This window comes from Copidosoma floridanum, unplaced genomic scaffold (genome assembly GCF_036245765.1).
Source record: "Copidosoma floridanum isolate Cflo_tuat_1 unplaced genomic scaffold, Cflo_Japanese_pri ptg000020l, whole genome shotgun sequence".
Lineage (NCBI taxonomy): Eukaryota > Metazoa > Arthropoda > Insecta > Hymenoptera > Encyrtidae > Copidosoma > Copidosoma floridanum.
In genome coordinates, this window is record NW_028321897.1 from 2,562,395 (window position 1) to 2,588,662 (window position 26,268).

Below are 26,268 nucleotides of genomic sequence, written 5' to 3' on the forward strand. Positions count from 1 at the left end.
CTTACGGCGTCGAGTGTTTGGTTTCGTTTACAAAACACACCCCTTTTTTTCCACAAAATTGTAGGGCTTCGAATCTAATGAGATCAGCTTTTTCGACGGAGCAAACGGTGGAATGACCCTTGAATTTTTACTTTTGTACGAGACCGGTACATGTTACAGGTATAGGTATACTTTAAGATGATTTGTGGTGAGTCAACTGTATGTGTACGAGTAATCAAGTTTTAAGATAAAAACACGAGTTATTTTTATCTACATGAGCTCGAATTTGGTATAGATAACATCGTTTCGGTGCTATCGCGTCGGAGTTTGCATTCGGAGAGGTTTCTTTGCAGAGAAATTAACATTTTACGTGTGTATGCATTTTGGGAAAAAGTCGTGGATTTCAGCGAATTTCAATTTTCTCACACTGTATGATTTTCTGAATTAAAAACTGACCGAAACTATTATTAAATTAAATATAAGTTTTATGCCCATGGCAAAAAGAATTAAGTTCCCAAAATAACATTAAAGACAAAAGTAGTAAGTCTTGAAAAATACACTTTTTTTGTATCAAACAATTTTACTTGCAATAACATTTTAACATTTGAGATGAAGGCAAATATCATTTTGAATCGACTAAAAACTCGTTATGCAATACATTGAAATTTTTACGCATGATGTAACTAAAAATTTTTACTTTGATAACAAAAGTACCAGTCGTGCTTTGTACTTGCAAAAATCTAGTAACATCAAATCTGTTTCCATAATGTTTGTGCCTCTGATGGTTTCACGAATGAAAATATTATGTCCGTTTATGGATGGGACACTGAAGATACAAACTTATACGTAATTACGATCCCAAAGCGTCGAATTCAATTAGTCTCGATGTCATTTATCACTTCTACTAGGGTGTCAACTGTATTTTGGTAAAAAAATTCCTATTATGTACCGTACGAACAATCCAATATTCTCACTTAATCACGTAAATACAATATTTTATTAAAGCTCAACTTTTGATAGATCGACTTTATATGCGTTCATAAACATATAATGAAGATGTACCAGTAACGAGTTGAAGAAATCAAAAAACTTTTCGTAATATTTACAGAACCCTTCATTAAAAGTAGTTAAAACTTTTCTTAATCGTCTTTATTTTTTATCATCCTAATATCTGCGTATAAATGCATTTTTCTACGTAATATAGTTATTTTCAAAGTCACGCTTACTAGCCCCCCTCCGAGTTCCCCCCACGTCCCCCCACAAAACTTTATATCCCATGTATCCTAAACCCTAACTCGACCAACAGTCACACCAAGTTGCACTTAACCACACCACTTACTTAATCTATCGCAATGGTGCAGGAAAACTTTTGAAATCACTCCTCCCGCCCCTCCCAACAACCAGAGTACAGCCAAATGAGTTACGACTGTACCCCCGCGTGCGTATACGTATATACACGTATACACGCAGCACAGAAGCAGAACAACATCAGCAGCAGCGGAGACAAGGAGAAATAAGGGTGGACGTTCACTATCGGGGTGGTGGTGGGGTGGTCGCAGCTTGGCAAAGGGACGAGGCAAAGCGTAGAGTGCGCGAGCGAGGGGGAGGAAAAAGCGCGTCCCATTTTCTTCCGAAGCTCGTGGGTGGAATACCAGCGCCGACGCGGCGGTTGTGCCACATATGTATATACGTATCCCTATATACACACCACCTGCACCGCGGAGCTTTGGCGCCGAAAGGCCTGGCCGCGCACACACCAGTCGGTCCGCGAGCGCCGTTCCACGAGCGCATCCCGGCTCGTACCCTTTGCTCCCCCCCTATTATTGTTGTTGTTTTTGTTTTACATTTTACACCACCGACAACGAGTAAAGACAACACTTGCTCGATAAATCGGAGGGTACACAAAAAAGGGATATGGAGTACCAGTACGAGAGCCACCACGGACCAGCTGTTGGGGGGCCTTACGGTGGATATGGTGGTGGTCATCCGCAGCCGCACCATCAGCACCGAGCCGAGGTGTCACAACAGATATCCCGCCACCACGATCTCGAGCGCGGCCTCGACCGCATGGAGGAGAGCAACTCCTCCTCCGTTCCGGCCATGGGTCCCTTTTTGGCCCAGGTCGTCATGGAGGAGTGTAGGGAGGCCAAGATTCGCAGACAAGTACGGAACTATATTGGATTTTTATTTATCATTTTTCCTTTCTACGCTCAATTTCGCTTTATAAATTTCCCAAGCAAGTCCGAGGACGAACCGTAAAAAAAGCGGGGCGCGGCGCTTTTTCTTACCCCCACGACGGAGCCTTGGACTGCTTTTTTCTTCCCGCTCGGCGCTTTGGTTGATAAATGGGTTTTGGCGGTGAATATATGTACCGCAGGTGTATACATTCGGGGGGGGCACATTGTACTGCACTTTTCCCGATTGTTCGTGGTTTTTCGAGAGCCCGGCTGCTGCACTGCGCGCGTGTTTGCTGATTAATTTTCCGAAATTACTCCGAGTGCGCGAAACTTCTAAGAACAACGCTTTTTTTTTTAGTTGCTCCAGTTCGCGTGGCTCGTGGTTGAGACGGTGGTGCTCCGACTTTTTGGCACTTTTCTCGGCAAACCACTCTGATGCTCGAGCCGGTTATACTGCATGTTTAAAAAAAACGCTCAGTCAAAGTACACTAAGAGAAAAAAATAATAAAAAATTGTAGAGAAATTCCAGCAAAAATTACCATTCCGCGCAGTAAATCGAATGCTAGCTGGCACAGAAGGAAACATTTATTATTTTCAACCGTAAAGATTATTGATTCAACAGATAAAACTATATGGTTCGAAAAGTAAAAATTTCGATGCAGGAAAGTAAAATTTATCAACCGATCCTTTTAAGGTCTTCTATTCCAGTATGGTAATTTTTAATGTGTTTTAACCATAATTCCAACTATTTAAACTATACTTTTTACTGTTTAAACATTAATATTTACTGATTTTTTCCTTTTTTGCCAACTTGCATCCGATTTACTGTGCGGAGTGGTAATTTTTGCTGGAGTTTCTCTATAGTTTTTATTATTTTTTTCTCTCAGAAACACATGAATACGCGGTATCCGACGCTTAAAAAACACTACCGTTCTTCATCCACTTGCGTTAACGAGGCACGATAAAATTTGAATCTCAAAACACTTAACTTCGTTATTATTGCATGATGATAAAAATTATAACTTCAAGCAGACCATTCGGTTGAAATGGCCTCACTGCGATTTGAGGACTTGGATTGAGTGTATTTTATCATCTGATAGAGAATCGAGCAGTCAGCGTCAAATTAATAAGATTACGCGATGCGAAATCGTACAAAAGTAAGGAAAAAAAAAAAAAAAAAAAAAAAAAAAAAAAATGATGATTACAGTTTCAATCGACCTGTAGCGTGTACGGATATTTCAAACTCCATTTTAGCTTTGTGCGTTTTTTTTACCCGACACCTGTCAAACGTGACACCACGTTTTCATGGACTTGATAAAAGTAAATTGAATAAATGTCAATTCGGAAGATTTTTATCGAATGCAAGTCGATTTTACTGTATAACAGTTGAAAAAAATGCCAATTCGAGGAATTATCGTATTTTGGTAGAGCTTTGTTGGTCAATCACAACGATCAGACTTTTTTTGGGGTGTAGATTAAAAACTTTTGAAATGTGTTTAAAAGCTGTCTTGCGATGTCATGGGCAAAGTTGGCCCTTAATAATAAATGGTGCACGAGCCGCCTTTAATAATCTGTCATATTCGTTGTTTTAAGGTTTTTGAATACTATTTTATTAGTGCGTAAAATTACGAAACATATGTTTTGTGTACATGGGTCATTATGCAGAAAACAGAATTTTTCACGGTTCAGTCAATCGAAAAGCCATGTATAAGGATTTTTTTAAAAGTTTTTAAGTATTCTTCTAAAGTTAGTACATAAATTAAATCACGAAAAGCTATTGGTTTTATTTTAAATGAAAAAAAAGTGACTACATTGGCGTCACGAGCTCGTGTCTTATCTCAAAATCATCACTGTTTTATTATTTTTTATTTAAATGAATTATTTTCATTTATTATGGAGATTAAAGAGAAAATTTACATATGGCCTGTGTACCATTTAAATAATGGCCCTAAAATTCAAACAAAGCCAATATATTCGTGGAAAATAATTTCATAAATACACGCAATTACAGTTAAGTGGGTGCTCTAATTTGAACGTATTGTATTCTACAGAGATTGAGAATAGTGCAGAAATTTGTATAATTTTTTCCATCACTATCGGCTAGTGCTACATGCGCGCGAATTAGCCAGTCTTCCTAAAATAAAACCTCAGAGCCCGTAACGATTTTTAATGCAGTGTATCTTGGTGAGTAGTTCACTTTTAAATTGAGGTGGTGATGGATAAAAATATGTACCTGGTACGTGCATGATACAACCGCAAGAGCGAAGTTTAATTTTTACTTGGTGCGTCAGAATTTATATTTTACAAGGATTTTTTCAGAGCCCGTAAAGGTACTCATTTTTTTAGTTCCAAATTTTTATCAAAAAACACCCTCTACTGGTAATTATCAAGAAATTTTCTATCAACGATAACGTGGGGCGTGAGGCAGAAAATAAAATATGCCAGTATTCAACATTTTTGATGATGAATCTCCTTACTGCGTACGTCCAACTTTTTACGTTGGTTCAGCAAAGACTGTAAAATGAAGGGAAAAAGAGGAGAAAAGGAAGTAAAAGCGGTAAGGAGCTTTATTATAGAAAATTTTGAACACTGTCACGTTTTATTTTCTGCCTCACCCCTAACTTGATCCCTGATTTCAAATTTTTACATCAATTTATATTATTTAAACATTTCCTTCGGAAAATTCACAAATTTCAAATTTATTTTGGTTATTGAAAAAAAGAGTTTGAAAAAATTTAATCACTTTTTTAGCCTTTAAAATCTGCCGGTTTTTGTAAAATGACCTATGTATCATTTTTAATAAAATACAAAAAAAATTTAATCGATTATTACCTCAGATATGTTTCCTTTGCTCTCTTTTACACGCGTAAAAGATATCCTTGATTTATAAAAATTGATTTGCCACGTCAGTTTATGCATAAAAAAAAAAAGATCTATACCATCTCAAAGTCAAAATTTCAAGTTTGAAATTATACGTTACAAAACTGGTTCATTAACAATAATTTTAAAAAATTTATCAAAACAAACCAACACACGAAATTTTTTTTTTTTTGCTTCATAGTTACTTGAAGCGTTGCAACCACAAATCAACTCCAAACAACGCGACAACCAAAAAAAAAAAAAAAAATAAATAAACGCAGGTCAATTTTTATACCCCAGCATCACCAGAAAATCAATCGCTTGAAATGTTTTTCTCCACAAACGGAAAAACCTAAATCACATCGATTAAGACGTTTTACCGCGGCGACGAGGTGGCTTTATTACGGTCATGAAAAAATACTCAAACGTTGATGGCTTTTGCAATGGGAAAACGTAATGGAGCGATTTCGAGGAAATGATTGTGCTGGCGCAAGACCGCGAGGATTCTAGGACCTCGTCCAAGAACGAAAGCAGTTGGATACGGTCTTTTACGGTGAAAAATCTCGAGTGGTTTTATGATTTACGCGAAAGACCGTTTTTATCTCCTTGAATGAAGAAGTAGTCTCATCAAAACGTTCAAGCTTTATTTCTCGTGGTGTTCCGAAGTGGTAAGGGACCTTTGTATATGTTTTTGTTTTTCAAATTAGTTGTGAGTAACTATATTAATTTAGTGTGATGGAATTAATGAAAAATGTCGGTAATTTTTGCTCAATTCTGAGTTTAGAGGAAAAAATTTAATCAAGTAGTTACAATTATTACAATAAAAATGGAAAAAACTTAAATCGAACACTTTACCGTTTCCGGTGATGGTAAAAAAACGGTAAACATGTAAAAAACCGGTTTTTCGTACCGGAAATGAACAGATTAAGTTGAAAAAAATAAGAGGTATAAATTTTCGAAATTTCGAGCAAAATCAATGGTTTTTTGCAATTTGCAGGGACACCATTACTCAAACAATTAAACCAATCGAGTACATCCATAACTCATTTGTTTATCTTCTTACGATTCACAATTGTTCAAAACCACTTAGAACACGTGCATAATTATTCCCTTTGAAATGACTGTACATAGGTACATCGTTTTTTTTATGTGAGTACTGTTTTTTAAATAAACATAACCATTTTTATAAATATAACATATTTATTTATTGTTTTGATGATAAACATTTCAATAAATAAAAATGTTGTATAAAAAGTTTCCTCATCGTTTATTTTTTAAAGAGCTATTTAACACCGTTTTGATGTTCGTACGTCTTACGTTTGGCATTTGATGTTCGCTTTTTTCATAAGAGCGGGTCAGAGAAAAAAATAAAAAGATTTAAAGGATAAGGAAAGTAATAAATTCTCGAATCTCAATGTTCTCGATGTTCTTTGGACAGTTATCCTGTTACAAAGTTACAGACAAACATTCATCATTTATTAAATAATTTTTTAATTTCCAGTAAAATTAAACTTTTTCTCTTACCGAAAGGCAAAATTGACTGAGCTATGATATTGTAGCCGTGACATAGGCCACCAATCATACCCCTCTGTAAGTGTATTTGCCGTGGCTAATGTGTAATCAAAAACTTTGTCTCGATTTATAATATCTTCAGAGCAGTTTATTGCACTGAGAATAACGTTAAATTATTAATTGATGTATAAGTGCTAGGCTTATTCGTATGATTTCTGCAGTGGTTTTTTCATTTTCGAAAAATCACCTAGACGTATTGCCACCATTAGAAGATCCAATACATATTAAGTATTCATCACAAAAAATAAAGTATTTAGAGTTTATTTGAATTGAAATTTTATTAAAAAATGCAGATATTTTATCTCGTACGTTTACTCAACTTCAATCTTATTATATTTTATCTATGCTGAGTATTTCAGCGACAAGAATATCATAGTATTAAAATAATAGGAATGCAAGTCTGGTAGCTTTAAATTTCTTAAAATATTCGAAAATTTGGCTGTAAAACGTTTTATATCTCTAGAATATAAGCAAAAATAGGCAGATGAGTTTAAGTGGACTGCTTACTATATAGATTACACGTGAATTTTAAATAAGTTTAGTCGCGAGCCAGCGTAAGCCCTTCAAGTGCTTGATGTTTGAAGAGTAATCGAACGGTTGTATTGAAGGAAACATAGATCATACATTAAATTCAAAATGTATACGTAAGTACTAATTATAAAAATGAATTAGTGACTTGAAAAGGTTCTAGGAATGTGCATAAACATGCATGTTTAATGATTGATGTAAAGTCTCATGCATGTGAGCTTGTTTTACTATACTGGCTCCAACATTCAATAAAAATAACCAAAATTCTATCACAGTATTTCACGTGCGTGAGATATCCGGGGTGTTGTAAAAAAAATAATAGAAACACGTATCCATAAAATAAAAATATCAAGGGCTACACGAGTAAACGGATGGAATTTCATATTCCGCGATAAATATCTTTGGGATTTCCACGTATGTTTTAAAATTCTCATGTTTGAACCAGGAAGAAGAATGTGGATTCCGTTCGTGTTTCCTGTACTTCGTGATAAGAATCGGTCGATTCCACGAGGGTCACGTTTTTTATCGATTATCTACTTTGACCTCAAAATATTTGCGTTGTTGATGCTCAAAGCATGATTTGAAGAATGTCACAAGAATGTTTACCCCGAATAACACCCATTTTATCCCCTCGAAGTATTTCCAAACCTCGCAATTTTAAAGCACCCAATGAAAAAGAACCTTTTTTTTTTTGTTTTTCAGAACAGACAAGTGGCGATCACTGCTGGGGTTACCATAGGCCTGATTGTTGCAGTCATATGGTTCGTCGTTACGAGATAAAAGAATAGGTAAACGATAAAAATCTCACCCGTTGCAGTAACCAATCTCCATCCATGTACAATTGCGCGACATTTGTAAAGAACGGCGTACAAATGAATCAAAAGGGGTATCGTATCGTGTGCCAACTATGTAAAACGAACGCGGCATTCGAACTCGGGCTACCCACAAATTTCAATAATGAACGATACTGTAGTGTAACGACCGTTGCGACTATCAGCTTTCTCGTTTGAATAACCGGAGAATTTCCGAATCGACCAACTCCACGTGCGCGGTTCCACGGAGAAAATAACGGTAATTTTTGTCTTGGAGCCAAATTATAAAAACAACTTGCTCGAATAAAAGAGAAAAATGACAGTCAACATCGCACTAATCGACGTGGCTTATCGACCTCACCTCAGTTTAACGATGAAATTACTGCTATTGTGTACGAACGAAAAAACCTTTCAGGGAAAAAAAAAAGAGACGAAGCAAAGCAATTTACCGCACAGTTGTCAACGCTGTTTTCGGGACTGCTGTCGTCCATCAATCACCTCACAACCCCCTGACAAACGGGGGCGCAGCTGTCGGTGGGTACTATTCCCCAAATTATCCCCTGTCATCCGAACGAAAATTTCGTACGCGGCAAGGGGAAAACAACCTCTGCAGATACGGGGAGGCGTGCAAGGCTATCGAAATAGTCATTACGAGCCGACACCCATAATCGGCCAATCAGCCGAGCAGGTGTTTACACGCGAAAAGACGCGCATAGGGGAAGGTTTAAAAGCGATCGATGCACCGAGTCGGTGTGTTTTTTAAACATACCACGGATAATCGGTTTAGCATCTCGGTGCGCCCTCGCGTCGGCTAAATACGTTGGCACTTCAGCCCCCAACGGAGCTTAGACATGTACACCGGTCGGTGTGTTGCATGAAAGTATAACAATTGAGAAAAAGAGAGAGAGAGAGAGGAGAAATATGTAAATCGACCAGGACTGGTTACGTGTATACCTTACACGTTAGGTGTCCGCGACTGACCCGCAGTATGATATAGCTGGTGGATATGACCAGTGTATACACGAACCGACGGTATACGGAGTGACACTGCAAGCTTGCACGAGATGCTCACGTATACGATATAGGAGGGTCGCACTGGTCGTATAAAACGCGCGTACATGCACACAAAGAGGGATAGGATATACCGTATTGCTGAGCACGCGTTGTACGAGTGTAGGTGTAAGACGGATTATAGGTCGGCGAGGTTGGGAGGGTCGTAAAATCGTACTGTGCGGGGCATTAAAAGGACTGTCGTTTCGGCATTGGTGTGCACACGAGGGGAAGATCGGCGTGGAAATCGAGCCGCGTAACGGGCGCGTGTAACTATTATTGCGGAGTCGGTTGCTTCTGGTCTGTTGCACGGGACTATATGGTAAAAGAGGGTTTAGGAAAGCAAGAAAACGAAAAACATCTCGAGTTGTTGGCTTTTGTACGTGTTCGCGTGTAATTGAATCAATCGTCGGAAATCAATTTGAATGATGGCGGGGGGAAAAAAGAGATAGTGCATGAGTTGTACCTTTTTTTTTTCATCCATCCAGGAGAATATTGACAGCATAACATTTTTCTCAGAGTCATTGTTTTTGGAGTAATTTTGTTTTAGGTAATTGTTGATGTTGGGTTGGTTTTAATTTTATTAGTCGTCATCAAAAATTGAATGAATTTTTTTCTATCTACGGAAATTTAATTGAACCTTCGTTTCGTGCTCGCTTTGACTGACAAGTTCTGCTTCCAACCAGTTACTAAGTGACGCGACAAATATCAATGGATATGAAAATTCCACGAAAAAAATTTAGTTGAAAGTTACTTAAACAGAAACTTAATTTTTTTTTTAAGACAAAGGTTTTTTAATTTTTCACACCGATACAGGAGTACGGAAAAATTTTTGAGGATCGATAGAACGAGGTGTGACGCACTCATTTCTTAGCAAATTAAGAATAATAATATGCTTTAGTAGTTTTTTCATGAAATTTATGGTTGTTAAGTAAAAAATTCAACAAGTCTCGAAAAATGAGGTTTTTGGGACATTGCACATTCTTATCCAAAAACTGGGGTAAAAAAAACTATAAGTAACTCTTTATTTATACGATTAAAAAAAAAATGTAACAGTTTTATCACACTAAAATAACAACCAGATGTCAATGACCAGTTGTCAATCGAATTAGCACCAAAAAGTATGCCACGCCTCGCTCACTCGTGTATGAGTCAGAAAAACATTTTCTTTTTTTTGAGGACTCCTAGTTGGCGTTTTTCGTGTAACTGCTGATACAAGGTAGTAGGTAATAGATTTTCTTTACAATTTGGGTTAAGAGCTGTATGTGTACATTTGTGTGAGAGCATATCAATAAGCCCCTTGAAATCGTACCCTCGTTTTAATTACATCGAACTTCGACTCGGATATCTTTGGCTTTATTTCCTTTTTTCACAAGACTATGAATTTTTATTGCATTATTATTTATTGCAATTATTCTACAAAGTAGGGATAAAAATGTATATTACCTCGTGGCATTATATTATTCATTATTTGAGCGTTGAGGTGAGAAAACTCCAATTTATTTTTTATGAACGGCCCCACTGAAAGATAATTAACTCTGCATTATTTTCCAACTCAAGAGCACTTCTCAGTCATTATTCGAGTGTCAAATGCACTTTTATGTGCACAGTCACCTGAATACTATTGCACACAATGCAAACATATATTAAAAGTAAGAAGCCCCTTAAGTGACTCGGTGTTTGCAAAGAAGTGATAATTCCAAAAGAAAAGGCGCGTAGTATAAGCCGTTGAAAATTCTTTCAAGAGATAACGCAAGAATGTTATTAGATGACGGGTTGTAGAGAATAAACCGAGTTTTAAAGTATAATTTATTGCATCGATAAAATGTGGGTCGTTGCATGCCGCAAAATGCACGACCATCTTTTTCTTTCGGTAGAGTTAGCGCTTATTGATTTTCACTCTCAATGGATCATAAATTTAAAGTAGAAATATCATTATCCTCAACATAACGTATTTTATCGATAGTTCTGGTATTATTTCAAAATAAGAATAGTTTAATGTTCGTTGTTATTTGTCTCGCTAATACTAAAACAATACAATCGTGGATATTCAAAACAGTTTAAAAAAAGCCGCGGAAATGGTTTCATTAAAAAAGTTTGTAATGTCCAACTGTATTAAATCCAGTCGTTATTAAATATTACAAAGTTCGTTACGACAGTGTTAAAAAATCAAGTACTTTTATTGCTTGACAAAAATAAAATCTTTTATTTTTCAAACATGGATGACGTATAGTACATATTGATTTAACCAAACTTTTTTTTTAAATTTAAGTAATGTTAATTGATAAAAATTGGAATGTATGAAATTAAATATCACTAGAAAGGCAATCCAATAAAAATTCTATGAAATTTTTTCAGACACCATACCATCCACGGAAATGGGTCAACACAAAGCAGCAGATTGTGGTGCCAAATAAATATGACGAATAAGCTACATTATAAATTAAAAACAATAATCAAATTTATATATAAAAATATTGTTTATATATGTACATCTAAATAGTGTTAAGCAGAAATTTTTCAACAAACAAAACTTCAGAAGTCAGAAAAAAGTATGAAATCCAACGTAAAATTTAGTAAGTGTAAAATGCAATGAATTATTTTTTCAAATAAACTTTGATTTTAATTTTGCTTGAATTCGTTATGAAATTTTTTTGCTCTTAACTTCTGCTTGATATTTATGCGTAAATTTATGCTGTATACATTCATTTTTTTTCAGCCTTGCAGAGTATACAATTATTAAAACCTACAGATCAAGTCTTCTTTAGTAAATTGTTCTTAAAACGTGATTCTTCATTAATAAAAATATATTTTTTTACATTTTTATTTATTTTACCTAAAATAAAAAATGAAACTTTATGTGATTGAACATATTCAACCTTAGGCGTGAGACATACTTTTTTCAGGCTTCAAGGTCATCTTGATCATCCACATGGCGTAGTTGTATTTTTATAAAAAGAACATTTTTGTCTTTATAATGATACAGGCGACTTCTCAAGAATTATAAACAACTCCGCCTACGAACAACACAAGCGTACACACGTCTATTTTTGTAGCACAGATACTTATCTTTATTTTATATAGGTTAAGGAGATACATTGTTTAGCCACTTGAAAACGCCCCGATTTGATCATGCAAGTTCAAGCGATAATCCCAAACCCAAGTTCAACGAAAATTTTTACAAGGATACTGTACTAATTAACAAGCTACTGTTAAATCTAGTAAATTTTTATTTGATATCAAGAAAATTTACTTCTGTTGCTGTTAGTGAAACAAAAAGTGCATGTTTTAATAGAAATTAAGTATCTTCCAATTCTAGTTTCAAAATGCTGTATCGATATAAGAACTATGTAAACAAGGTCTTTTTTTACACCTATTTCAATGACATGAAATTTACGTCAACTAAAATTTAAATTGACCTAAAACTTTTACAATATTTTAGTGGTTTGGTAATTTTTTAACAATCAACTTGAATTTTTGCGAGTGTAAAAAATTTTTTTTATAAAAAGCTGATTTGTTTGAAACAAAAAATCAAATAAACTTAATTTATGAGCTATAATTTACAATATCTAATAGAATAAGGTTAAACAATGTGTATGATGGAAATGTTTGTTCTCGTATGAGCAGTTGGAAAATCATTGCTTTTACATGGTAAATTTTTTTTTTTTTTTTTTTGTATAAATACTTTGATGATCGTTATTTTCAAAATGAAATAATAGAACTCCGTCAGAGCAATGCTCTCAAATAACAAGTTCGTTATTGGTTCTCCTAATATTATAAATAATCGTAATTATTAGAGATTAGAATAACTTAAGTTAATTTTTTTTTAATTTTTTTAAAATACTGCCTTTCAGTACAAATAATCTGGTGAAAAATGTGCCCTCGAAAACTCCAACGAAAAGTGTGATTGTTGTTAGATGATAAAACTTGCTCAAAATGATGTAGCACAGAGTTTAAATTATTTTTATAGTACGAGAAAACCCTAAGTTGTAATGTTGAATTATTGAAGAAGAAAAAAAGAAATTTATTTATTTAGTTGCAATTATTTATATTATGCTTGTTTGCAAATAAATATTATAAAATCTATGTATCAAGAAGCTTAGAACGATATATATATATATATATATATACTTATAAATATAGAAAATTTTAAAACTACGTATTAATTGTCATAGAAACAATTGCCTTACACACAATAAAAGCAAATTCAAACTTTGCGAAGTGGTACAAGGGGTCAAAGTTTATTGTATTGAGAAAATAATATTATATTACATCGTTTAAAAATCATATTTTGTTTGAAATTACCTTGTTATATCGTTTTTGACGCGCTAGTATTGTATATACATAATAATGATGGTTCGATATCATTTAAGCGACCAATATTCTTCTGAAATGATATCGATTTAAAAAATAATTTGATATGATTGTTCCTATGCATTAAGAAACTATTATTAATTTATCTTGTGATAAGATTTGTAGTACATAAAGTGTTTTTTTAATATAACGATTTATATTGTTAAATAAATAATATGCATATATGAAAATTTGATAAACTCACATAGAACAGTGTTATACATGTACATCCTAATACAATTTACAATACGAATGTATAATTGATAATTAATTATATTATTGTAAATTATAAATTTATATAAGTAAGCTGATTGCCGTGCAGAGAATAAAACTGTAATATTGACAAAGAATAAAATATAATGATGAAAAATCATACGCATTTTTGAAGCTTATTATAACCAGAAAATGTAGAATAAACTTTTAATTTTAAACAGTTATAACAAGTGATATTTTGCACAAAGTTCAGGTATACTGTGTGCTTTGCGTTTTTATGGACATTTTGGAACAACGTGATATAATTGCAAAGTTTGCTGGATCTAAACTTGTTTGCATACTCAAAACAGTATTTACTTTACCTTCAAAGTTTGATATCATACCTATGTATCTAGTAGTCGAGCTTAAAGTGTCTGCTCGAAAAACTCATTAATCAGTTGCATGAATTAAGTTTAATTTTTCAACAGATACAGATAAGTTTCAAACAATTTTGTTATTTAAATTTTGCTGGAACATAATAATACGCTACATTATGAACTGATCTTACGTAATTATTTAATTGCTACAAATTCAGTGATGACATTGATAATGTTATGAAAACTAGTTTTGAATCAACGTAATTGAGTAAGCATAATAATAATAGATGAGAAATAGAAAATTTTCACATAATTTTACAAGCCATGATTCATTCATCAAACTTCTTACTTCGACGCATACAGTTTCTTTTGACAGCAAGAAAATCAGCGGTAATTTTTATCTTTGAGGTAATCTGTGAGGTGAACTGTAGTGCGCTTCCAATCAAGCCTCATTAGGGAATTGCTTTCTTGTCCCGTTGCTCCAAATAAAAGCTTTAATTGCAGTAATAGTCTCGAGTAGCGGGAGCAATTAAAGTCGAAATAAACCCAATCATACGCTTCTCTTGGACCTTTGTCCACGCTTTCCTATCGTTAGTTGCAACACTAAACTCTGATAGAATAAAAAAGGCAACGCAACACATTTTAATCGAATTTGTAGATTTACTTGATTAGTAAAAAGGAAAGTTTTTTTTTTTTTTGTATTTGTCATAAGCTAAGGAAAAGAAAAGTTCCCGAGACCATACATGAAGCGAAAAAACGAGGAAAAAAAACGTGATTCTTGGAACAGCAGCAATACAACATGCAGAACTGAAAAAAAAAGTTTCATTATCAAAGGAAAATCAATAAGACTCGCCCGCGAAACTCTCGAAAGAAACTTCCGTCCATTCTCGACACACGTGCACACGCGTGTACACAAGCCTGCACGCGACGGGTACGACGATACCTCTACTCGAGACAAAGGTAACGGAAGACGACGGCGACGAGAGCTAGCTACTTGCGCTCACCTAGATGTCGGCACTTGTAGCTCTGTTCGGTGTTGCATTGTCACCGTCGGGGGACAGCTATAAAACCGCAGTCGTATATATAGGGAGCGTGTGGGGAGTAGCCCCTATCTCGAAATATATGTATACAATGAATGCACAGAATATGTCATGGAATTTCGGTGCTGATTCAACAACGCACTAATGTAGGCGTTTACGGAAGAGTCGTCAGTTCGCAGAAAAGTTCGCAACTGAGAAAGATGAGATAGTGCCGTTGTGTCCAGGCGGCGGAAAATCGGCTGATGAATTTTCCGAGCCAGAACGGTTAGCTGGCATGCAAACGAGAGACAGGCCGAGGACAAAGTTGTTTGCGAATTGGTGCACGGCTTCACAAAGAAACGTCAGAGAGACAAGCGTTGCCAAACTAAAGTTGCGAATCCTTATACTTTGATTTCTACGGTCCTTAATTAATCAACTTGCTGGAAAAGTTTCTCGTTGCAAGCATCCAATTTTAATTAATATGTTTTAATTATCATTACGTGATGGATTATGTATCAGTTGATTTTTTTATTTAACAGGAAAGAAGAAACAGGTATAATTACCTATAAAGGTAAATAGTTCTTTTCTAACTTGCAAGTCAATATAACTCACCAACCCAAAAAAAAAATTTTTAAGTGTAGTCTGAAATAATGAATTTTTTTTCAAACAGCTATGAATTTTATCGAGCCAAAGCTTATAAAATATTACTGTTCATACTAATACAATAAATGATTAACCAATTACTCAGTTGTCTAACGCTGTATATTTAGACAGCAGCGTATGCAGTAACTCTTATCGTCTGTATCTACGTAATACTTCAGTATTTCAACAGTATAACGTGTCTAAATGTAGTGACAATTTCATGCTAAATGAAATAAACTAGCAAAAATATGCTTAACAATTTACCTTTTGGATGAAATTGGTTTTCCTACATTACTATTCGATTAAACTACTTGGATATCTCATTCTCTTAAGATTATAATTTGACCATACTACATACAAATCTTTTATGCCCACTGTTTAATTTTAGTTTTTCGTTTAAACTAAAAATCAGACCCTAATATTGGGTGAGTTCCATTCTCGAACCAGGTCTAACTCGATTCCACATAGGTTATGGTGTATTTATACTTACTTATGATCTGACCAAATGTATAAATATCTATTACGATAGATTTATAAGCAATCTTTTTTCACCTTTGTATATTTACTGTGCCTCCAGTAGAAAAAATAGGATTCGCACTTGATTCGCATCTAACCACAGCAAGCACAAGGAGTCCCTCGGGCCTAGTGCCTTTCCTGGCAAAATCTATCACGTAGTAAAAACTACTATTCATTGTTTAAAATAGTATTATCTTTGCAAAAGCAGCTGATGTCATAAATCCTCATTTGACCTTGATTTTCAGTCGAGTGAAAAGTCAAAGTCGTTGTACAAACTTCAATAGGTTTTTAAGATTGAAACAGTTCCATACATTATTATTTGAAGTTTAATCCTAAACAAGTTTTTACAAACAATCAAAGATTACTTTTTAAAATTAAATATTACGACAACCATGGTACATTTTGTACAAATTGCAATGTAAAAACTTCGTGCAAAAAACTTGGAACACTATTTTCGTATCAATTTGTATCAATAAAATCTTAGACTAAAACCGATTAGAGTAAAAAAATGTACTTAGAACTAAATGGTTCATTACAATACTCGAAATATGTAGTTCATCATTAGTAAATACTATATTATGTACAAATTCAACCCATCAAGTTTTTCATAAATTCAGAGTTAAATGTCTCAAATACATAATATGTATAACTTAATCCTAAAGGCTATTAAGTATAGGTGTATTTTGTTGTAAAAAACAATATTAACATATATATAGTAGTAGGGCTTCGCCCCTCTGCGCGCTTCGCGCACCGACCCTCCATTATGACGATAACTCTTCGACTGTGATATAACTATAATCTTTTCTAAAAAAAATTTTCTTTTGAAAAATCATATAATTGATTGATACGCAGTTGGAGAGATGACGAGGGGGATAATCGAATATATTATTGGTTTGCTAATTAAAATTTGAGTAAGTTAATTTAACAGGGAAGTAAAAAGAATGTGTTTTTATATGTAGGAGAGGCTAACGGGGGCTAAGAGGGTGGGTAAAGGGGGTAAAACAAATAAATAAAATTTTTTCTTATTAAATTTTGTATTAATGAACTAATCTTTGTTTTAACTAAAATTTTTGAAGGTTTATAAAAATTTGTTTTACGTTTTGAAAAAATCTCATCACATAAGAGGCTACGTAATTTGTGAACAAGTACCGCCGTTTTCCCCATGCAGGTGATACTGTTTCAGATTCCTACACTTAGGGAATAACAAAACATTTGAGAACAAAAACGTTAACGAACAAAAATTTTTTTGATGGGAATACACATCACAGACTTATACATTTAGATAAGTTTTATACATTTTATACATTTATTTTAAAATGTGATTTAAACTATTAGTTTAAAATGTCTTGCAAAATATATTGAACTGTGTAATGTACTGACCTTGAAAGTGTCCTTTAAACTAAAGCAAACTAAAACAATTTTAAGGCAAAAGTCTACTGCTTTAAGTTGTGAAATAAAAATTATGTTTATGATCTAAGCATAGAGACCAGTGCGTGTAGCACACATGGGGTAAATGTTCACGGGCATAATTTTCCAAAGAAGAATGCTCGAGCATCATTATGAACTAAATAATTCTTACGAACAATTTAGTGGATCTCAACAAAAATAGTCCAACATAATGACTCAGAAAAGAAAAACTGTTTGCTGTAGTAGTTGTGTTGCTTATTATTCCTAATAACATGTTTTATCTTTTCGTTGCAAGTGGTACGTAAATACATGTTTTATTATTGATGAAAGCGTACTATGTTCACGTTACATACTATTGTACACATTAGTTCGATGCGTAAAACCGCAGAACATAGATGACATGAATGAAAATATATATACAAAAAAAAGTGTACTGTTATAGTGAACAAAAATAATAATTTTTTAACTTTTGGATTAAAATGATGAAATTGAACAATCAAAATCAAAAAGAACTGGATGAAGCAAAATTTTTATTTAACTGAAATAAGTATCTAATCATGACTTTGGGACTGTGGCCAGATAGTTCTAATAATGTTATTTTCTTTTTTCTGTTCATTTATTTCACTTATCAAACGTTTCTTGACCATATCGCCCTTGTTTTTGCTCTAAACAGTTTAAATTTAATGAAAATTATTGGGGTTGTTGTAGAAAATGTCACACTTATTCAAATATTTTTACGATTGTACACGATGAAAAAATACAACAAAGATTACGGTGAAATTCTTGCTGATTTTTCACAAGATTTTTCCATTAAAAGTTATAAAAATAATGAGGAGAAAAGTATTTTTTGTTTTATAATTCACGTGCAAAACTTTTTATTAAGATAGTGGTCATGTCAATCGGTATAACAGGTATTCTATACACTTCACAAAGCCTTTAATACATCACCTAAGTACGTATGATAATCATTTATTTATTTAGGAATATTTCACAGTTAAAAGTAAAAACTTTTTTTATTCACAGGTTTATTAAACATATAAACTCCACGGAAACGATTACTTACGACCTTCCATATAAAATATATCTACCCTATGAAATAAAGAATGAGAATATTTTTATTCTAACATACATTTCTCAATTTCCAATGATGTATACACTGATCTTTACTCAAAATGCAATGGACTGTTTGACTTTACTTATCGTTACCCACTTATGTGGCCAGTTGGGTGTTCTTTCGATGAGAATAAGTAATATTATTGTTCCATATGAAATGCACGAGTTAAATTGTGCAATTCGACAACATCAAAAACTTATAAAGTACATAAATAACTTTAATATAATTTATTTCAGTATAAGGTTACGTAAAAACTAATACATTTTTTTGCAAACCACCCAAATTTAGGATTGGACTAAGGATAAAAAAAAATTTACAGGTTATGTTTGATGGCACATTTTTTAGGCGCCAGTATTGCAATTTGTACTCTTGTTTACCAAGTCTTACTGGTGCGATTATTTAGCATATCATGGTCAAAGCTGCGAATAAAAATTAAATTACCATTATTTAAAATATCATTTCATAGTAAATAATTATTTCTTTTAGAGTGTTTCTGTTGGAAATACGGCCAACTTGGTAACATTTTTAATTTTTGGATTTTTAAATATTTTTCGACTTTACGCTTACTGCTGGATTGGAGAATATTTAATGTTTGAGGTTCCTATAAATTTAAATTACCTGTCTTGAGTTACAAAAACCATGTGATTCTAAGAATGTTCATACTTTTTAATAGCCAGAATGTTTCAAATGCGTTTTACCAATGCAAGTGGTATTATCTGCCTGTTAAGGATCAAAAGAATTTCATATTTTGCATTAAACGCTCGCTAGAATCTCTTTCATTGATGGCAGGAAGTTTCTGTAACTTTTCTTTGATTATGTTTACAAATGTAAGATTATATTTATATATAACTTTAAAATTACGTATAAGATCAAAATGATAATTAATTTTTACTACATTGTACTTCTCCTTAGGTGATGAAATCTGCCATGGCATATCTATCATTTTTGCGAAACTTTGTTTAGATATCGAAGAATGCTTTTTTTAAACATGAATATGTTAAGACTTTATGACACAAAAATTTATATTATCATGTATAGCATTGAATGATAATTTATTCTAATAAAATTACGGATAATTTTAGAAAACCAAGAAATAATGTTAATGCGTACCAAAAATATATGTTTTAAAAAAAAAATGAATAATAATAATATGGTTCTGCCTTTTCTTCGCTAATTCTTGCTTGCACATCACCTCTATTTTCTCTCTCACATGGTATAATATTTCTTCTAAAGAGTGAGGAATATTCAGTTTTAATACTTCATAAGTAAACGGAGTATCTCGTGGTGGGTGATACATAATCATAAATTCAAGGAATAAAACATTTCAATAAAATAATTCCATTTTATGAGTTCCTGGAGTAGTCTAGTCATATTCTCAGTAGAATAAATTACGTGCTGTACACGGAAAAATCGCATGAAAAATGTGTATATATATATGTCTCTTGGGATTTCCATGCAACTACGCACGTGGCTTAAGCTAAAGTCGTAAATGAACAAACTAAAGCTCTCAATGGTGGTTTTAAAGAAGGGTGGGGGAAGAAAAATTGTTCTAAGAAAAAAGAATAAAACTATGTTACTCAAAAAACGTTTTGCCATTATTGTAATTAACATGATACAAGACTTTACGCCTCTTTCATCACAAGTTGATTATATAATAATTATTTTCAATATTATGATCGATTTTTTTAAAGATATTAAAAGTTTCACACTTGTAATGTTTAAGATTTCATGTACACCCACGGCCAAGTTTTTACGTACTAGACCCCCACCCCAACCTCTATATTAACTTATTTGCCCCTACTGCAAAGTTTTCTACAGATAAATCGGTACTATTTGCAGGGTGTAGCGATCATCTTAGGTACATCTACTAATATAACACTCCATCAGTAATTTTAAAGCTTATTGCTGTCCTGAAATTAATTTTTTTTTTTTTTTCATTCAAGATCACTGACAAACTGTTCATAAAGGTATATAATTTTCTCTGCGGTTCAAACAAAAAAAGTGTTCTTAGAAGAGCTGTGACTGACCTATTAATAGTATTGAATTAAAGATAATTGATGACACACACATACACACGCTCAAGCACATTTTTACACACATGACCAGATATTTATTGACACAGTAAACAAAATCCAATCGCACTTCTTACGCTTTACTAATAAAAAATAGTTTATCTTCGAGCCTATTAGCATACCTACTGTTGCATCTTACTATTTCTACAGAACTTACAAATCAGACTCTTTTTATCTTGGCTTTACCTAAAGTGGATCATTTTTTTTTTTTTTTAATAAGCTTGAAAAATATATGACACATATTTTTATTTTTAGAATCAATACAATCCTTGGTCGTGAAGAAAGTTTCATTCATCGTAAGATGAAAATGTTTTTTTAATGACACACTACTAACATATTTGTACATTTATTTTTAAGCCATGTGATGATACTAAAAAAGCTTGTCTAAAAAAATGCATCAAACAAAAGTATACTAGTCACCCATGCATCATAGAAATTTAGTCACATAAGTTAAAGAACTTGATATTGTAAGAATCCTAAAAATTTTTATCTGCTATAAAAAATGAAAATTAATTGCACTGAGTGAGCTGCACTAACTTTTTATTGTTTGGTCATGTTCCAACTATACATATCACGTTCTCTTAGCCTTTGTTCATCTTGCAGACAATATTTTTGTTGCCTGTAGGTATTTGCTGGTGATAAAAATAATAATTTATTTGGAACGGTGCTAGAGCACCTTTACAAGTTAATATTAAAATTATCTATTTCGTAACCTCAAATTTTCTCTTATAATTTCAATTTTTAGCATGAATGTGATTGTAAATGTTGTATTTGTTTTAATTTTTGATTGTCTAAGTGTCAATAATAAATTAAATAAAAACTGGATTCCTTTTATCTGAAACAGTGGTAATTTTTCAATATTAAATGTGGATGCTGTTAAATTCACAAATCTACGCAAATTACAAAAAAAAATGTATACCTAGTTTTCTACTATTACTTCAAAAGTAGATTAGAAAAAATAACGTTATTTTAATGCAGTAATTTTTTTTCTACGATATCCTGACGCTACAAATGAAAAAACCCGCTTATTATTGTTTAACTACAACTCGTTTTTATATTTTAGGACAAGATATTCAGTATACAAAAATCGTAGATCACAAGAAATCGAATTTTTTTGTGTTTGTCATTGTCCTTGACAATACCATCCGAATGATCCAAATAATACAAACCATTTCAATATTAATTAAAAAACTTTAAGATTTCTAATAACTAAAACTTAAACACCCAGTAAATAAGTATATTATATATGTGATAAGATAAATTGGTATCAAAAATAAATATCCTTTTAAGTAGTAAAATTTTTACTGCCGTTTATTTTATAAGGTATTAACTTTTAAATGTTTGTATTTCAACTCTTAAGCGAACACAAATGTTGGTAAAAATTATTCATAGTAAATAAGACTTTTTTGAATAACTTATAGGTGTGTAAAGGCTAATAGTAAGAAAATATTCAAAAAAAAGTAATTCGGTGGATCATTTTAATACTCTAATGAATACAACTAACAGAAGAAATGAATCAACTGTTTAATTTAATGAATCTGTTTTTTTTTTCTTTTCAAATAGTAGTGGGCGTAAAAATGTTTTACACATATCTTTCTTTGGTATTCTTTTATGACTGACGAAAATTTTGTCAAAAACTGTCAACTCTGTGAGCATTTTTTTATCGCAATAATTACGCTGTTCTCCTGTTACCATGTATGTTTTAACAATTTTGTTTCATTTACTTCATTACTTATACGAAAACTGACGTTTTGAAACTCTTTACGAACTTGGTACAATTTTAGTAAACTGTGAGTAATAATTTCATAAGATAGCGAACCTTCTTAAGAAAATGACAGTTCAGAGTTAATATGTTAAGTGGATAATACGGATATTAAATTATATCGAATACTATGCCATATTGGACTATGCCATGCACGTGTATTTCTACGTAAAAAAAGGATAATTTTGAATGAAGCAAACCAATCTGATGACTATAGTTCATTCTATAACAAAAATTCAATTAATATTTTTGATAGATGGAATGAAAAAAGTGTATTTGTTTGTGATAATGTATTTTTTACTTTACTAATTTGATATTTTTATTAAGTTTATATTAATTTATTTCACTTACAATTTATAATTGTGCCAATAAACGTTTTTTAAACACAGTTAACGAGAAAAAATCTTGAGACTTTACAGTCTACTATTATAATTTTAACATCAAGGAAATATATAGAATCAAAGAAATGGTTACTTTTGGTCGCTTATATTACATTGTAAAAAATAAAACCTTTTGAATACTAACATTTTTCATTAAAAAACTGTTTATGGAATAAAATTGAAAAAACAATACAATACGTGTATACTGAAAAAACAAAATACTTATGATAAAACCAGACGTAGTACTTTAATAGAGCAGACTCATAATTGTGTAGAGGCGTTTATTTCTCTGATAGTGGCTTTCTTATGTACTTACATGTATAGCACACCCACTTTGTCTATAAATAATCAATGTTTAAATAAACTAAACGAGAGGTATTGGTATCCGCAGACGAAGGCATACTTACCGTTAGCGTTTTAATAAATAAGTATACATATATATGTATGTATAATAAATGAGGAATATAAAAGACCGACTGCGACTCATCGAAATGATGTAATTACTAGCACTTAACTCATGAGTTTGCTTTTAGGAAGCATCATTTTAAAATTTATTTACAACCACACTTATTTATACTAATATTTTATATTATTATACTAATTTATTTATTATTATACTATTATTATACTAATGTTTTGTAAAACAGATGTATCATAAAAACTTCTCCAATAAACGTCTTGTACGCCTATCATCTAATGTCAAAAAAGTTAAATAAACTTGTTTGTGTGATTGCTATGCATTATTGAATTTTTTCATTAAAAACAAGATTTTTCAAAAATGCACACGACTGTAACATAAGTATGAAGTTTCACTGCGCTATCCACTTTGAAATGTTCTTACTATGAGTAAAATATAATGCTAAATAGTTTAAAAATATTCTTTATGAAAATAAAGTTCTTACAGCTGAATTTTATGTGAGAAATTTTTTAGCATTATAATAAATTAATATTCATTGATGTATCTGTAATATACCAGTACAAATTTTGTTATTGTATTTTTGTATCAGGGGAAAAACCGTCTCATTCCTGTTTCGGAAATTTCATAAATTAATTCTAGAAACAATGTTATCTCAGTAATCTTTGAAAAACTTATCATCTGGTAAATAAATTTGAAAAAAGTACTATTACGTCATTGTTTGTTTAACGTTATAAGCAAATATTAAACGTTATACTTATTGAAAAAATTTTTAACAAAAAATAATTTAATAGTATTCTTCAAATATTTATGAGATTCGAAAAAATGTAATCGATAGATAATAATTGAAAGTGAAATTAATTGTGATGAAGAAATGTACAAAATTTGTATAGCGTCTATTTTTTCACTATGTTATAAATAACGTAAAAAATAACATCAAAGTCGTCAGTTTTTCTTTTCAAAAAAAATTCAAGTGTTGATATAGCCATAGTTTATACAATTATTTCATAAGAGTAGTACGCGAAGCACACCAGAAAATATTACAGCTCAATAAGTATTACTGCGATTAAAAAAAGGATAAAGTACTTAGATGAACTTACGTATGTATATTCCATTGGAACATTCGGTGAATAGATTTTTAATGTTACATAATTGCAATTTTGTGTCAGCAAAATTTCATTCAAACACAATTTCACTACTTAATATTTATAATGCAAAGTTTTCGAATGAATTTAATTCATATGCATAAAATATTTTACTTACTTTTTCAAAGGTACTTATCTCCTGTTATTTAATTTATAGTTTTTTAACCTGTATGTACTACAGGAAATGTACGAATATTTTAAGTATTTAGTTATAGTTATAAGCAAGGAAGTACCAGCGGTACAGTTAATCTCAATAATTAGATTTAATTGAAAATTTTTTTTATAATACGATTACTCTCAATAAATTACGTGAATAATTACTCGCCACAGTAGAAAATCATACAAAATACGCAAAAACTTATAAGTACCGATTCAAAACTTCATTTATAGGCACAACATTTTCTTCTGTTCTAGTTAATTTTTCGAAAACAACAAGGTTCGTCTCCTTAATTATATGTTTCATATATAAAGTACATACCAAGAAACAGCTATTACAGCAATGCGGTTTTTTCACTGTGATTCACCGCGGATCTTTGAGAGACTCGGAAGATTACCTATTTACACAATTTTCTTGTCCCCAATTTGATCTCCACGAAATGACCAGCAGAATTTATCTTTTGAACTCTAACAAGACCATTTATTATTGGTTTGACTTGTTGGAACAACAATTTAAAATTGTTAAAAAAAAAAATTCCCAAAAGATACCTAATAGATGTTCACAGAAGATTCATTTTTCACTGGAGTACAATGTTTGGCACGCATCGGCATTTATTTTTTTACTCCTATTTTGTCCAAATTAGCGTAATACAAGGAAGAGTGACGAGTTGCTCACAGCAAAAAAGTTAGGATTTCACAAGAACAAGAGTATCATGTCGCGTCTTGTGCTAACTTGTACTCTTTTTTTTGTCCTACATATTACATAAAGTAATTGTCTCCCAAGAGCTTACAAAACGCACGTATTCATTTTATACGTGCATAAATGCACAAATGGGTCGTTTTGCGAAAACTTAGTTATTTCACGTTCCAATATATAAAATTACCACCAGTCAAAACATGAAATTGTTATTGTTTTGTTAGTATGTTCTGCCGTACGCAAGACGAAAAAAATTCATATCGTGAGTGCAAGATAAAAAACATTTTTGAAAATTTTAATCTCCATAAACGCATGATTGATGCTGAAAGCAGAGAGCACTGAAATGTTTGTTTATTAACAACACATACACACGCACCAATGGAGATCTCACTTTCAATACTAATAATGAAACAGACAAATTATGTTGTACTTCTTAATTTTCAAATAAATTTTTTTTTTTAACTTTACAGTTAGATTTTTGGCCTACGATGTATAAAACGAAGCAATCTTAGAGCATACAAGTAGAGTTATAAGAAATTCTGCTCATCCCGTTGTACGGACATGCAGACCGCAGCATCAGCCAAAGCCAACACGAGTTGAAGAAAAGGGATTAATTATTACTACGACCTGTGTATTTTAGAAATTTCACTTTTAGCGGTTTTCGAATGTATGTACATACATTAATATTTGAAAATCCATGAGGGTCAAAAGTAATGATCGAGAGGGACAGTTATGAGAAAAATTGTTTTTTTAAATTTGTTTGCTTTATAACAGCAACGTTTCGAAATTTCGAGAAATTCGTTTGTGGAGTCGCATGACTCTAGAATTGGACCATTTTATATTAAAGAAATGTCACATTGAATTTGAATGCATTCTACTGTAAACCTCATTTACTACTCCACCTAAATTATACATTTTTGTTTTATTTCATGGTGATACATGACCTAGAGTTTTTGAATTTCCAGCTTGTTTTGATCACACCACATATAACTATAACAAAATATTTATGAAAATTTCTAAATACTAGCGAATCTATATAGAAAT

At 32.2% G+C, this 26,268-nt stretch overlaps 1 long non-coding RNA gene and 1 pseudogene across 1 annotated transcript; both read left to right on the forward strand.

Moving 5' to 3' along the window:
• The first annotated feature begins 2,090 nt into the window (after nucleotides 1–2,090).
• Nucleotides 2,091–12,188, forward strand: LOC106642023 (uncharacterized). Its single transcript, XR_001339057.2, has 3 exons — nucleotides 2,091–2,142; nucleotides 7,818–7,903; nucleotides 11,336–12,188. It is a non-coding gene; the product is annotated as an uncharacterized LOC106642023 (long non-coding RNA).
• Nucleotides 12,189–17,962: 5,774 nt separating this feature from the next.
• Nucleotides 17,963–19,560, forward strand: LOC111643829 (odorant receptor 13a-like; annotated as a pseudogene).
• The last annotated feature ends 6,708 nt before the right edge of the window (nucleotides 19,561–26,268 follow it).